Source organism: Lonchura striata, chromosome Z (genome assembly GCF_046129695.1).
Source record: "Lonchura striata isolate bLonStr1 chromosome Z, bLonStr1.mat, whole genome shotgun sequence".
NCBI lineage: Eukaryota > Metazoa > Chordata > Aves > Passeriformes > Estrildidae > Lonchura > Lonchura striata.
Window position 1 is genome coordinate 61813434 of NC_134642.1, and position 13176 is coordinate 61826609.

Consider the following 13176-nt stretch of genomic DNA (forward strand, 5'->3'; position numbering starts at 1 on the left):
CTTTAAGGCAAATACAACTCCTGAAATTTTATCAATAATTAAATCCATGCACCCTATTAATACTCTGTGCTTCATAAAATAGTAGTTATTAAAAAAATTATCATCTTTGGAAAGTCTACAGTTTTAAATTTGACCATTTGGTTGAAATTTGAATGACTAACACTTTTCAGTCTAGGACAGTTCAAACCTAGTCTTTGGATTACATGCTTTGAGAACCTTGGATCCTGCTAAGACACTGCTTTTTGTGTGTGTGTGTATGTGTTCTGAGCTGTTCTCCTTATTGAAAGATACACGCTGAAACAGCAACGAGTCCCATGATAAATAGGTCCTCTGAGAGAGCGTAACATCCTTCACAACATGCTAGGTTACATTTGTTACACACACGCACTAAAAATACCAATTTTGTACACAGAATAGCTGAATCCTATGTGTCCAAAATAAAGTTCACAAAAATAAAAAAAATTCTAATTAATTATACTGTTGTTACTTCAGGATTCTACACCAAAGACAGCATTTATTGTCCAACCTCCAGCCCTACAGAGAGCAACCACTATACACCAAAAATGAACTATATAGAGCAGATGCAACAGGGGACCAGTATAGACAGAGTGATCTTTTCCTATACATGCAAGTCCCATTATTGTACATACATATATATACACACACACATGCAATTGAAACTTACGTGATAGCAAGACAAAAATTACCTCAAGCAAAACAAATCGATTTCCCTACAGACACTATGTTATGGAGCACTGCAGGAAAGATTCAGCAATGAAGAGTTATTTACAAGTTATTTTCACACTTCTAAAGCACTCAGATTTACTCCCATACATTTGTTTAGAAAATTGTAGTACATTTACAAGCAGGGCTGTACACAGCAGAAGAAAATTATATAGAAAGAGACTCCTCTTCTATGGCAGGATTTCAAAATAATGACAATTAAGACAACTCAGTTTCTCTACCAGGTTTTATTACACAGAATAAAGTTTCTATTACTGACAGAAATCAAATTAAAACCAAAAGTATCACCCGCTTTTGAGTTCAAGAAGTTTCCTCCACAGAAACTAAGTTTTGCACTACAGTTTCCACTATATTCAAGGTCATACACTGTACACTAAATAACTTCAGATTAATTACTTCAACACCGATTGTGTTTTGGGAAAGAACAGATGTTCTGGTTTGAAAGCAAAACCAGTGAGAGACTCCAAGTCAGAAATACAATTTATTGGGAAAAGGGGAAAAGGACAAAAATACATGCAATAATACAAAGGGAAAGGCTACTGACAAAGTCAGAATACAACCTGGCCAGCGTGCTGGTAGCAGTCCGAATTGGAGTAGCTGCAGTCCTCTTGGGATGGCAGATGTAGTTGCTGTGTCGTCTCAGAGAACCTGTGAAAAGGCTCCCCTCTGTCTAGAAATCTCCAGTTTTATCCAGGTGGGAATGCCTAGCTCCTCCCCTTGGGCAGAGCATCTCACAAGGGGTTATTATGAGTCACAAGGTGTGTCCTTAATCACCTCCTCCTCCTGGACAGTGTTATCTCTGAGTCATGTGGCCAGGCATTGATGGGGCCATTAACAGCAGATAAGGAAAACTGCCCTAAGGCAACTCCTACTCAGATGGGAATTGGAAAACGTTTTTTTTTTTTTATCTTGGACATTATCCACCCCTTTTCCTATTTCAATCTTCGTCATGATGAAACCTTAAACATAGTTCCCACTTAAGACTAAGTTTCCCTGTGGTACACAACAGGTTTGCCCATCCTTCTGCATTACCCACCAAGTATAACCGGGTCCTTGAGCAAAAACAATCCCACGGATGGGTTTGTCTTTACCTGGGGTGGGATTAATCCAAACAGTCTTTCCTAAAATACCTTTCATATGTACCACAGGGACTTTATCTCCATCCACTGTCTGCAAGGGTTCAGATTGGGCAGGACCAGCTTGATTGATGGACCCTCGGGTGTTGACTATCCAGGTAGCTTTTGCCAAGTTCAGTTCCCAATTCCTGAAAGTTCCCCCACCGAGTGCCTTTAGGGTGGTCTTAAGCAGCCCATTGCATCGTTCAACTTTCCCGGCAGCTGGAGCATGATAGGGGATATGATATATCCACTCAATCCCATGTTCTCTGGCCCAGGTGTTGATGAGGCCATTCTTGAAATGAGTTCCATTGTCTGACTCAATTCTCTCAGGGGTGCCGTGTCTCCACAAGACCTGTTTTTCTAGGCCTAAGATGGTGTTCCGGGCAGTGGCATGAGGCACAGGGTAGGTTTCCAACCATCCTGTGGTTGCTTCCACCATGGTCAGTACATAGTGCTTGCCTTGTCGGGTTTGGGGAAGCGTGATGTAGTCAATTTGCCAAGCTTCCCCATACCTATATTTCAACCATCGCCCACCGTACCACAGAGGCTTCATCCGTTTGGCCTGTTTGATTGCAGCGCAGGTCTTGCAGTCGTGCATGACCTGTGAGATGCTGTCCATAGTAAGGTCCACCCCTCGGTCTCGTGCCCATCGGTATGTTGCGTCTCTCCCCTGATGACCAGAAGCGTCATGGGCCCAACGAGCTAGGAATAGTTCTCCCTTATGCTGCCAATCTAGGTCTACTTGTGATATTTTCACTTTGGCAGCTCGGTCTACCTGTACGTTGTTGTGATGCTCCTCAGTAGCCCAACTCTTGGGTATGTGTGCATCCACATGTCGAATCTTCACAGTCAGCTTCTCTACTTGGGAGGCAATGTCCTGCCAGATCTCGGCGGCCCAGATGCGTTTCCCTCTGCGCTGCCAGTTAGCCTTTTTCCAGCAACTTAGCCATCCCCAGAGAGCATTAGCTACCATCCATGAGTCGGTGTAGAGATAGAGCCTCGACCACTTCTCTCGCTCAGCAATATCCAAAGCCAGCTGGACGGCTTTAAGCTCTGCAAGCTGACTTGATCCACCTTGTCCCTCAGTAGCTTGTGCCACTTGTCGTGTGGGGCTCCAGACTGCAGCTTTCCATTTCCGGCTAGTGCCTATGATTCGGCAGGAACCATCCATAAAAAGGGCATATTGTCTTTCAGTTTCTGGTAGCTCATTATATGGTGGGGCCTCCTCAGCACGTGCCACTTGCTCCTCTTCTTCAGAAGACAATCCAAAAGTCTCCCCCTCAGGCCAGTTTGTTACAATTTCCAGAATCCCAGGGCGATTCGGATTTCCAATACGGGCACGCTGAGTGATGAGGGCAATCCATTTACTCCATGTGGCATCAGTGGCATGATGTGTAGAAGGAACCTTTCCTTTAAACATCCACCCCAGCACTGGTAGTCGGGGTGCCAGAAGCAGCTGTGTTTCAGTGCCAATTACTTCTGAGGCAGCTTAAACTCCTTCATAGGCAGCCAAGATTTCTTTCTCTGTGGGAGTGTAGTTGGCTTCAGAGCCTTTGTAGCTCCGGCTCCAAAATCCCAGTGGTCGACCCCGAGTCTCCCCAGGCACCTTCTGCCAAAGGCTCCAGGACAAACCATGGTTCCCAGCTGCAGAGTAGAGTACGTTCTTGACCTCTGGTCCTGTCCTAACTGGGCCAAGGGCTACAGCATGAGCGATCTCCTGCTTGATCTGAGTGAAGGCTTGTTGCTGCTCAGGGCCCCAGTGGAAATCATTCTTTTTTCGGATGACCAGATAAAGAGGGCTCACAATCTGGCTGTACTCGGGAATGTGCATCCTCCAAAAGCCTATGGCACCTAGGAAAGCTTGTGTCTCCTTCTTGTTGGTAGGTGGAGACATAGCGGTGATCTTGTCGATTATTTCTGTCGGGATCTGACGACATCCATCTTGCCACTTGACTCCTAGAAACTGAATTTCTTGAGCTGGTCCCTTAACCTTGCTTCGTTTAATGGCAAAACCAGCTTTCAGTAAAATCTGGATAATTTTTTCTCCCTTTTCAAAGACTTCCCCTGCTGTGCTCCCCCACACAATGATGTCATCGATATACTGTAGATGTTCGGGAGCCTCGTTCTTTTCCAGTGCAGCCTGGATCAGTCCATGGCAGATGGTGGGACTGTGTTTCCACCCCTGGGGCAGTCAGTTCCAGGTGTACTGCACTCCCTTCCAGGTGAAGGCAAACTGAGGTCTGCATTCCGTTGCCAAAGGAATGGAGAAGAAGGCATTTGCAATATCGATGGTCGCATACCACTTTGCTGCCTTGGACTCCAGCTCGTACTGAAGCTCCAACATGTCTGGCACGGCAGCGCTCAGTGGTGGTGTAACCTCATTCAGGCCGCGGTAGTCCACCATCAGTCTCTATTCCCCACTGGACTTGCGCACTGGCCATATAGGGCTGTTGAAAGGTGAATGGGCCTTGCTGACCACCCCTTGGCTCTCCAATTTACGAATCATCTCATGGATGGGGATCACAGAGTCTCTGCTGGTACAATATTGCCGACGGTGCACTGTTCTCATGGCAATTGGTACCTGCTGTTCTTCAACTCTCAGCAGTCCCACAGCAGAAGGGTCATCTGAGAGACCAGGCAAGGTATTCAGTTTCCGGATGTCTTCTGTCTCTACAGCAGCCATCCCAAAAGCCCAGCGATGTCCTTTTGGGTCTTTGAAATATCCATTTCTGAGATAGTCTATGCCAAGGATGCATGGGGCCTCTGGGCCAGTCACGATGGGGTGTTTCTGCCACCCGTTCCCAGTTAAACTCACTTCAGCCTCTAATACAGTAAGCTGCTGGGATCCTCCTGTTACCCCAGAAATAGAAATGGATTCTTCTCCTACATATCTTGATGGCATCAGGGTACATTGGGCACCAGTGTCAACCAAAGCCGTATATTTTTGTGGTTCAGATGTGCCAGGCCATCGAATCCACACAGTCTAATAGATCCGATTGTCCCTGTCCTCTACCTGGCTAGAGGCAGGGCCCCTCTATTCCTGGTCATGGTACACGTTGCTCTCTTCTGGTAAATAGGTTCTTGAGGTTCCTTCAAGAGGATCAGTTATATCATTATTCTTATATTGTCTGGAACTCTGTGTTTGAGAGACTGGAGCAGCATTGACTCTTTTTGTGTTAGGTGTTCTTTTTAGTTCACGTACTCAGGCTGCTAAGGAAGAGGTGGGTTTTCCATCCCACTTCCTCATGTCTTCTCCATGCTCCTGAAGAAAAAACCAGAGGTTTCCTCATGGAGTGTATCCTCTCTCCTTGGCTTGGGAGCACTGGCTCCTAATGGCAGAGATTCTTCTTGGTTCTGGTGAAATATGGTAGCCTTCTTCCTTAAGTTCCTTTTTTAGTTTCTTATGACTCTCTTCAATCAAGTCCCGGAATTGCTCAGCCAACCTTGTTTCCATGGACGAGACATGGGTACGAAATGGGGCAGTGACCGTATCCTTGTAAATTCTTAATTTATTGGCTAAGACGCCCACCCTGTCCTCGCCTTCACTGCAGTGTTGCCAGGTAACGAGAGTACATCTCTGGTCCAAGCTGTGCAAATCTCAACCACATTTGTGATGTGCACTGGACACAGTCTGGACTCTTAGGAAATCTCTCGTCTTCTGCGAAAATTATCTCCAACACAGCCAATTCCCTCAGGCATCGGATACCTTGTTCCATGGTATTCCATTTTCCTTGGAGCACCTGGAAGTCTTCTTTACAAAGGTATCTGTCCCTCACACTTGCAAGCAGTCGCCGCCAGAGGCTGAGAGTTTCTTGGGTTCTCCCAATCCCCTGGTCAATGACCACATCCCGGGATAGTGATCCCGGTTGCCTGGCCTCACTTCCATCCAGAATGGTGTCATTGGCTGCAGCGTCCCAGATGCGGAGAAGCCAGGTCAGGATGGACTCATTTGTCTGGCAGGTGAGTTCTCTCCGCAGGTCACGTAGCTCACCCAGGGATAGAGAGCGAGTGATGATCTCTGGTTCTGTCTCTTCCGCTGGGTGCGAGGGTCCTGCAGTGTCCTCATCAGTCACTATGCGGACTGATTTGCTCCTGGATTTCTTCTTCTGAACGGGGGCAACTACTATGGGTTCAGGCTGCTCTGGTTTGGTGATGGTTTGTGTAGAGATGCTGATGGCGCTTTCGGTTCCTTCCTCCTCTGTGCCAGTCTGTGTAGACATAGACACTTTTGCTTTGCTTTTTGTTTCTTCCTCCATGACAGTCTGCGTAGACACGGACACTGTTGTTTTTCTTTTGGTTTCTTCTTTCTCTATGGCAGCCTGTGTTGACATGGATGCTGTTGTGGTATTCTGTACAGGCACGGACACTGCTGCTTTGCTTCTTGTTTCCTCTTCCTCAAGAAGACGCTGCATCACACTATGTAGTGTTTTGTTTCTAAGCATGTTGCAGACTGTGCAGAGAAGACAAAGAAGAACTAACAACAACATTACGCTGTCCTTGGCATCCAGAGGGAACAACATTTTCAAAACTGCTGTGTCAAGCTTGAAAGGTTTGAAAACCTCAATCTTTACCCCTCCCCCCAGGGGCTGGGTGAGGTTGCCGAGGCCCCAGACGTAGCAGCCTAGATTAGGACAAGCAAACAGAATTGAGTACATATTCCAAATCATGTTCATTGCCTCAGAGGTCATAATGCAATAGACATAGTAGACCAATAAAGCAATTCTCATACCATACCCTGGTCTACACATGAGCATTACAATTGCCAAATAATTCCCCACATTCGGGAAAATATAGAGAGTTAGGTATAAGACCCAAAAAAGCATGTTAAGCATCATAGTGAATAGGTACTCTCTACAATACAAGATTGTAATTCTGACTTCTCTCAGTACTTTCTTGCCCCACATTGGGCGCCAATAATATGTTCTGGTTTGAAAGCAAAACCAGTGAGAGACTCCAAGTCAGAAATACAATTTATTGGGAAAAGGGGAAAAGGACAAAAATACATGCAATAATACAAAGGGAAAGGCTACTGACAAAGTCAGAATACAACCTGGCCAGCGTGCTGGTAGCAGTCCGAATTGGAGTAGCTGCAGTCCTCTTGGGATGGCAGATGTATTTGCTGTGTCTTCTCAGAGAACCTGTGAAAAGGCTCCCCCCTGTCTAGAAATCTCCAGTTTTATCCAGGTGGGAATGCCTAGCTCCTCCCCTTGGGCAGAGCATCTCACAAGGTGTTATTATGAGTCACAAGGTGTGTCCTTAATCACTTCCTCCTCCTGGACAGTGTTATCTCTGAGTCATGTGGCCAGGCATTGATGGGGCCATTAACAGCAGATAAGGAAAACTGCCCTAAGGCAACTCCCACTTAGATGGTAATTGGAAAACGTTTTTTTTTTAATCTTGGACAACAGATAAATGAAATGAAGGGGAAGGACCAGATGTGAAGCTAAAGTAGTTTTCCTGGTACCACAAGACCAGAACAAACAGCTTGTCTGTATACATAGAGCAAGAAAGACAAATTTTAGAGACTAGAAAATAGAAACGGATGAACTGAAAAATCAAAAGAATAAGAAAATTAATTCAGTATCATGTGTAATAAAATGAGGAAGTGAACCAGCAAAAAACCTAAAGAAATGGAAAATAGAGGAAAAAAACCTAATTAAGCTGAGTACAATAAATAAGACAAAGAAAGCCTAAAAACAGCAAGAGGGATTACACACAATTTATTAATTCAACTACATCACCTCTTAATGTTACAAGTCAATAAAATACTGGATGTTATATTCTTTTCATTTTCAGTGGTCTTTGGGATCACTGCACCATCAAACATTTCATGCTGACTTCCAAACAGTATTTGTGTTTAGCCTAGAAAACACTATGGTTAAAAGGCTGAAGACATAGAGAATCATAGAATCAGTTAGGTTGGAAAAGATCTTTAAGACAGGGGAGTCTGTATCTCAAAATTGTTGAAGCATGATTTACACATTCAAATGCAGCCCTTGAAGTATGTTATCACCCTGAACATTTGCAAAAATGTGCCTTGAATTCTTGCTTTAAAAATCTTTTTTATCTTTTCCAAAGTAGTGCAGTCTAGGAATCACCTAGTAAGATGGATCAAAAGCTGGAGCAATACTCTAAAATTTTGTCACATCCTTCTCATGTGCCACTTCAGTTGTAGCTACCATTCAACCTACAAACAAGGATAAGGTTACCACTCCCTGCTTTTGCCATACAGTCTGGTCCCACCCAAAGCAGATAATAAGGTCAGGATTTGATTTCTGCCTATATGTGAACTGGTTTTGGATCATCCTTATTCCCGTGACTAATGCAACCACCTCTCAAGAAAATAGTAACATCTCATTTAAATAGTAAAATCCTAACAGAGAGCACAGAGCCCACCATACACCTCTGCAGCTCTTTGAAGTATGCACACTTTTACAGAGTGCACATATGCAAACACAATTTTGATTCCCTCACTGTGCAGAAAGAATCTTCTCCTTGACTTTAAATGCCCTTGTAATAGACCATGTCTTTTAATGAATAATAATGGCAACAAGTTAAATAACTAGTACTTCAGTGTGATTAAGGAAGTTAATTGCAAAGCTAGTGGTTGGTTTATTGAATCATATAAGCATTCATTCCATTGGCTTTCACAAGAAATTCAGGCTTCCTGTGGCTTCCTGATCAGTTTAAGCTGTTCTATGGCTAGAGTGAGCAAAGGAAGTCATGTCATTCCTCACCCATGTGTTTTCACAGCTCTCACTGCAGTGACTATCAACTGCAAGGCAGCATGGTACCAGAATAATTCATTTCACCATGCAGTTCACATATGGCAGTTGCTACACTACGAAGGAGGTGCAGAAATGCACTGTTGAGGATGGTGCTGCTCTTGTGGCAGCAGACCTGAGTTTCAACAACTTCAGCCAAGAGAAAAACAGCAAAGCAGGGAAGAATGGTATCAACAGGAGTAGACAAAATACTTTTTCACTTACCTGCTCTGTAAAGAGTGTCAAAAATGCTTCCTCTAATTCCAATGTAAAACTCACGACCACAGACCTGAAGAAATAGGCACAATTTTCACATGCTGAAATGAGAAAAGGAAAAAAAGTCTCTTAAATATAGTCATTCATTCAAAATATGCAGCACCAAATGAAACTGTTAAGTACAAAATATATACAATGGTCAAAAGCACGAAAACCAAAAGCAGAAGTGCAGTTACATGCAATAGTTAATGAGTGCAAAAGAATTAAGAACTGCAACTTAAAAGAGCTGCAGGTGTAATTTCATGATATAACTAACTCTCATCCTCATGTTTTGACACATTAGGACAAATGAATATTCTCTAAAAGAAAGCTGACACACACTTGCATAATGCTTTTTCTCGTTTCAAGCTTGGTCTTATAAGCTCTCAGAGATAAGAATTATACCTTTGATAGCTCAACTACTTCAGGTGGCATAAAAGAAGTAGGATGGCTTTTGTGATAGTGTTGGAAACAAAGTTTTAATAAAAGGTAAAAATAAAAAAGCTCTCCACAGAGAAAAGCCGAGTCAGGGCAAGAGGCTCTTGCTCCTGTTAAACCACTTCACAAAAGTTATTTTACTTCTTTTGTTCTCTTCTTTTTCTAGGGAATTGCTTAGGCAGGACTTTTTGGCTCCAATTAGCTGTCCTTAAGTTTGAGGTGAGGTCTCCGAAGTCCTAGTCCTATAAGGTGTCTTTTAACCAAACTGAGGAGAGAAACTTGTGGGCTTTTTTCCTTTTTAAAGGGACAAAGGGTAACTTGTTTACTCCCTCAACAGAAAACAAATTCCCACACTTGTGCTTATCACTTAACACAGGATTAGTTCAGCAGAAAACCTGATAAATACTCCCTCGCAGAACCCAAATCAACTGCTTATCTCCTCAGACAGGGTACACAAAGCAGATTAATTGTCTTGACTACAGACTAAATCAAATGAACAGCAATTTGACAACTACTAGGGAAACTAGGAGATTTATTTATATTTTGCTATTTTCATGTTTCTGATTGTGGTAGATAATTTTCATTTCTGATTATATCAGGCAGTAGTAGTAAACAAGATTTAAGAATGAACAGCAAGCTCAGAAGGAGAGATAACTTCATTCATACTAGGCTATACTACATGTTTTCCACAAGCACATAACTCAAAGTGGGTTAAAAACAGGTATTTATGAAGCAACTATAGGAAAAAAAAAAATGTAATTCTATGTAGAATATAATTTTTTTAAAAGGCTTCTAAGCCAGAAATCTATGGATGATAAGAAGGAAGCGGTTGACAACTCTTTAAAAGCTTGAGCGTCATCTTCCAGAATTCCAAAGTCTTGTTACCTGAAGATTTAATCTGGTACCAGAATTACTGAATTTTATTTGAAAATAAAATACCGCTGCTGTGTTCCTGAGTTTAGTGTTCCTGAGTTCCCCCCTTACTAACCCACAAGGAGGCCACTAACCTCATCCATAAACACCCATAGGTCTAGGTACATATCTGGTTTGCTTTTCATAGCCAACAAAAAAAATTACAGTTCACACCACTCTGCTTTCTTTGACTTTTATAAGTTTAATTTGAGTCACATATTCCTGCTAAAATAATAAGCTTAAATTAAGAACCAATTTCTTTGCCATAGGACTGATTCTAATAAAAAATATTTATCTGTGTTTACTTTTTCATATTCTCACCCTTATTAAATATAAGATTTTCATCTCAATTAGCCTCGGCATTCCACAGAAAGAAATTGATGCCTCTATTTCATTTCTCTATTAAAGCAGCATGGAAGTGTAGTTTTTCTTCTTTTATTTTTTTTTTCTTTTTGACTAAGTGCCCATGAAAATAAAAAGTCACAAGACATCTTATGAAAAATTGTTTTACTTCAAGTTTACTAGGGCAGTTTTAACCAATATCTCAATAGCTTGCATTTTCAACTAGCAGTTTGGAGATCAACCAATGACATTCAATTCTCAGAAGTATTTAGCATCTTCTAACAAAAAAAGAACATTCCCAAATCACCCAAGTCCTCCTGAAGTGTCACAGGCAGCACTTAGCATCTCACAGCATACCCAAACTTGCAGCTATCACCAACCATCTGTATCTTCACTGAAACAGGCTCTACTTCAGAAAATTTCTTTAAAAACACTCAGTTGAATTACCTTTAATACGTCTATAGTCTTTGTTTCACTCTCTCAAAAGAAAGTTTAATAGGAAAGTTCTACTTTGTAATGTTAGGCTTGTACAGTTTAAGAACTACATACATTTTACCTGCATCGTTTCTACCCAAACCAGAAACAATGTCAACATTAACTTATCTTTATTAGTATTTCAGGGCAGTACACAAACTGACATATGACTCTTCTTCCCTCCTTTCTCAACTGAAATAATAAAATGCTTTTGAAAATTAAAAAAAAAATACTTAGGAAAAGGGATCATCATACTAGTTCTATGACAGCATAGGAATTATGCATTCACATTAGATAGTAATTCCACAACTTAAGGGAAAAAAAAAAAAAAACCTGTATTCTCAAATAGAACAAAGAAAAAAACAAAATTACAAGTTCCTCCACAAACAAATTTGACAAATTAATTTTAATAAATATTCTCACTCCAACGAGAACTTTCTTAATTTTCTCTTAAAGTTTTAAAGTAAATGTGAAAAAAATGCTGATCACAGCAGAATTACTCAGTATAATTTTTTTATTCAATTTTTCAAAAATATACCTCTTAAAACTATTTGCTGTTTGATTAATCAGCATTTTTAAGAGACTGTTCTCATCAACATGTCTCCCTGTAAAGGCTTCTACTACCACAGTGTGTTAAAAGATGTCACGAAGTTTTTTGAATCACAAGGAACAAAGAAGCCTTAACTTCTGTATCACAATACCTAGAGTTTAAGAACAGCAAAGCTTTTACACGTAACCTGGAGGCAGGATGCACGTTTAAGTTAGTGTAACAGTGACATCTTTGCGTGAAGCTGTAACCGCTGACTTCTGTGAACATTTCTATAGTCACCTCTGCATATGGTTACATTGAAAAAAATAAACATTAGGCATGGTTAGTTTCCTAGGACAGTTGAATTTCCCACCATGGCCAATCAAATGTTCACTTAAAAAGCAGCAAGGGAAGTTAGCAATATACACAATAAACTTGGACTTATTACTTAGTTTCAAGTTGAGAAACTATCAAGTCATACAACAGCCAGCTACCTTCACACTATGCCAGCAATGGGAGAACAATAATTCAGACTTGTGAAAAATATTTTTATCTTCCGTGTACGACAAAGCTGTAGAAACTTCATCCCTGCAACAATCTGCTGCATATTTAAGGCTTTCAGTAAGGTCTATAAAAATCCATTATATGAATAACCATTCTGATTATTGATTAACCCAGCAGAATAGATGTCAATCAGTTGGCCTCCACATATGCACTTCTACCAAGCACCAGCGAGAAGGCAAATAGCAGCGGCTCCACGTTTTCTCGGCTACAGACTCGGGGCACCAAACTTCAGCTACCACGTGAAACCGCAAATACCCAAAACCTCATCGCGATCCACCGCTAAGGATCCTGCGCGCCAAAGGATTTTTTTACCACCGTAGCAGGGGTAACTCCGCGATAAAGTTGAAAGCCCGGGCAAGCGCAGGCCCGCGCGGCGGCCGCCACGGAGCGGAGCGGCGCCTCCCGCCCGGCGCATCCCGGCCCGGGCGCGGGGCCACGGCCCCCGCGGCGCCGGCGCCGGCCCTGGGGAAAAGGAGACCTCGGCCGCCCTGGGAGAAAAAGAAAGAGGAAGGGAACGGAAACGAGACCCGCACGCACTGAGTACCACAAAGTTCCCCGCGGCAGCGTCCGGCCCCTCAACTCCAGGCCGGCGACAGCCGCCGGCTTCCTCCTTCCACAAGTACCTGGCGGAGCAGCCCTCGGGAATATCCCCACCCCAAGCCCGGCCCCTCCGAAACCCGGCCCCTCTCCGACACCCACCTTTCCTCTCACTCCGCTCCCTCCGACGGGGGTGGAGAGGACCTCCCCCAGCCCCTCTCTCTCCACCCCCGCTGCTCCGGGGAAGAAGGAGCCGGGATGCCCCGGTCACCGCCCCGCCCCGCCCCGCCCCGCTGCAGGCGGCACCAGGTGGAACCCCGGGGGCGCTCCCCTCGGCCAGCGGCCGCCGCCCGCCCCTCAGCGCGGCCGCGGCGCGGCGGCGGAGCGCGGCCCCGGCTCGGCCCGGCGGGCGGGCGGCCCCGCCCGGAGCGGGGCGCGGCGCAGGCGCACCGAGGGCCCGCGCCCCGCCCCGGCCCCTGCCGCCGCGGCGCCTGCGCAG

General features: G+C 43.7%; 1 protein-coding gene across 5 annotated transcripts in view; it reads right to left on the minus strand.

Moving 5' to 3' along the window:
• The window catches only part of PTBP3 (polypyrimidine tract binding protein 3), a 51058-nt gene extending 38106 nt beyond the window's left edge, over nt 1-12952 (minus strand). For 2 of the 5 annotated variants that reach the window (XM_077790082.1, XM_021525027.3), the window contains exons 1-2: nt 12840-12952; nt 8852-8943 (exon numbers count right to left, since the gene is read on the minus strand). The gene's annotated coding sequence lies outside the window, so the exon portion shown is untranslated. Of the gene's footprint in view, nt 1-8851; nt 8944-12677; nt 12765-12839 lie in introns of those variants that run through there. The other 3 variants (XM_077790081.1, XM_077790080.1, XM_077790083.1) reach the window with 3 other exon arrangements.
• Between the last annotated feature and the right edge of the window lie 224 nt (nt 12953-13176).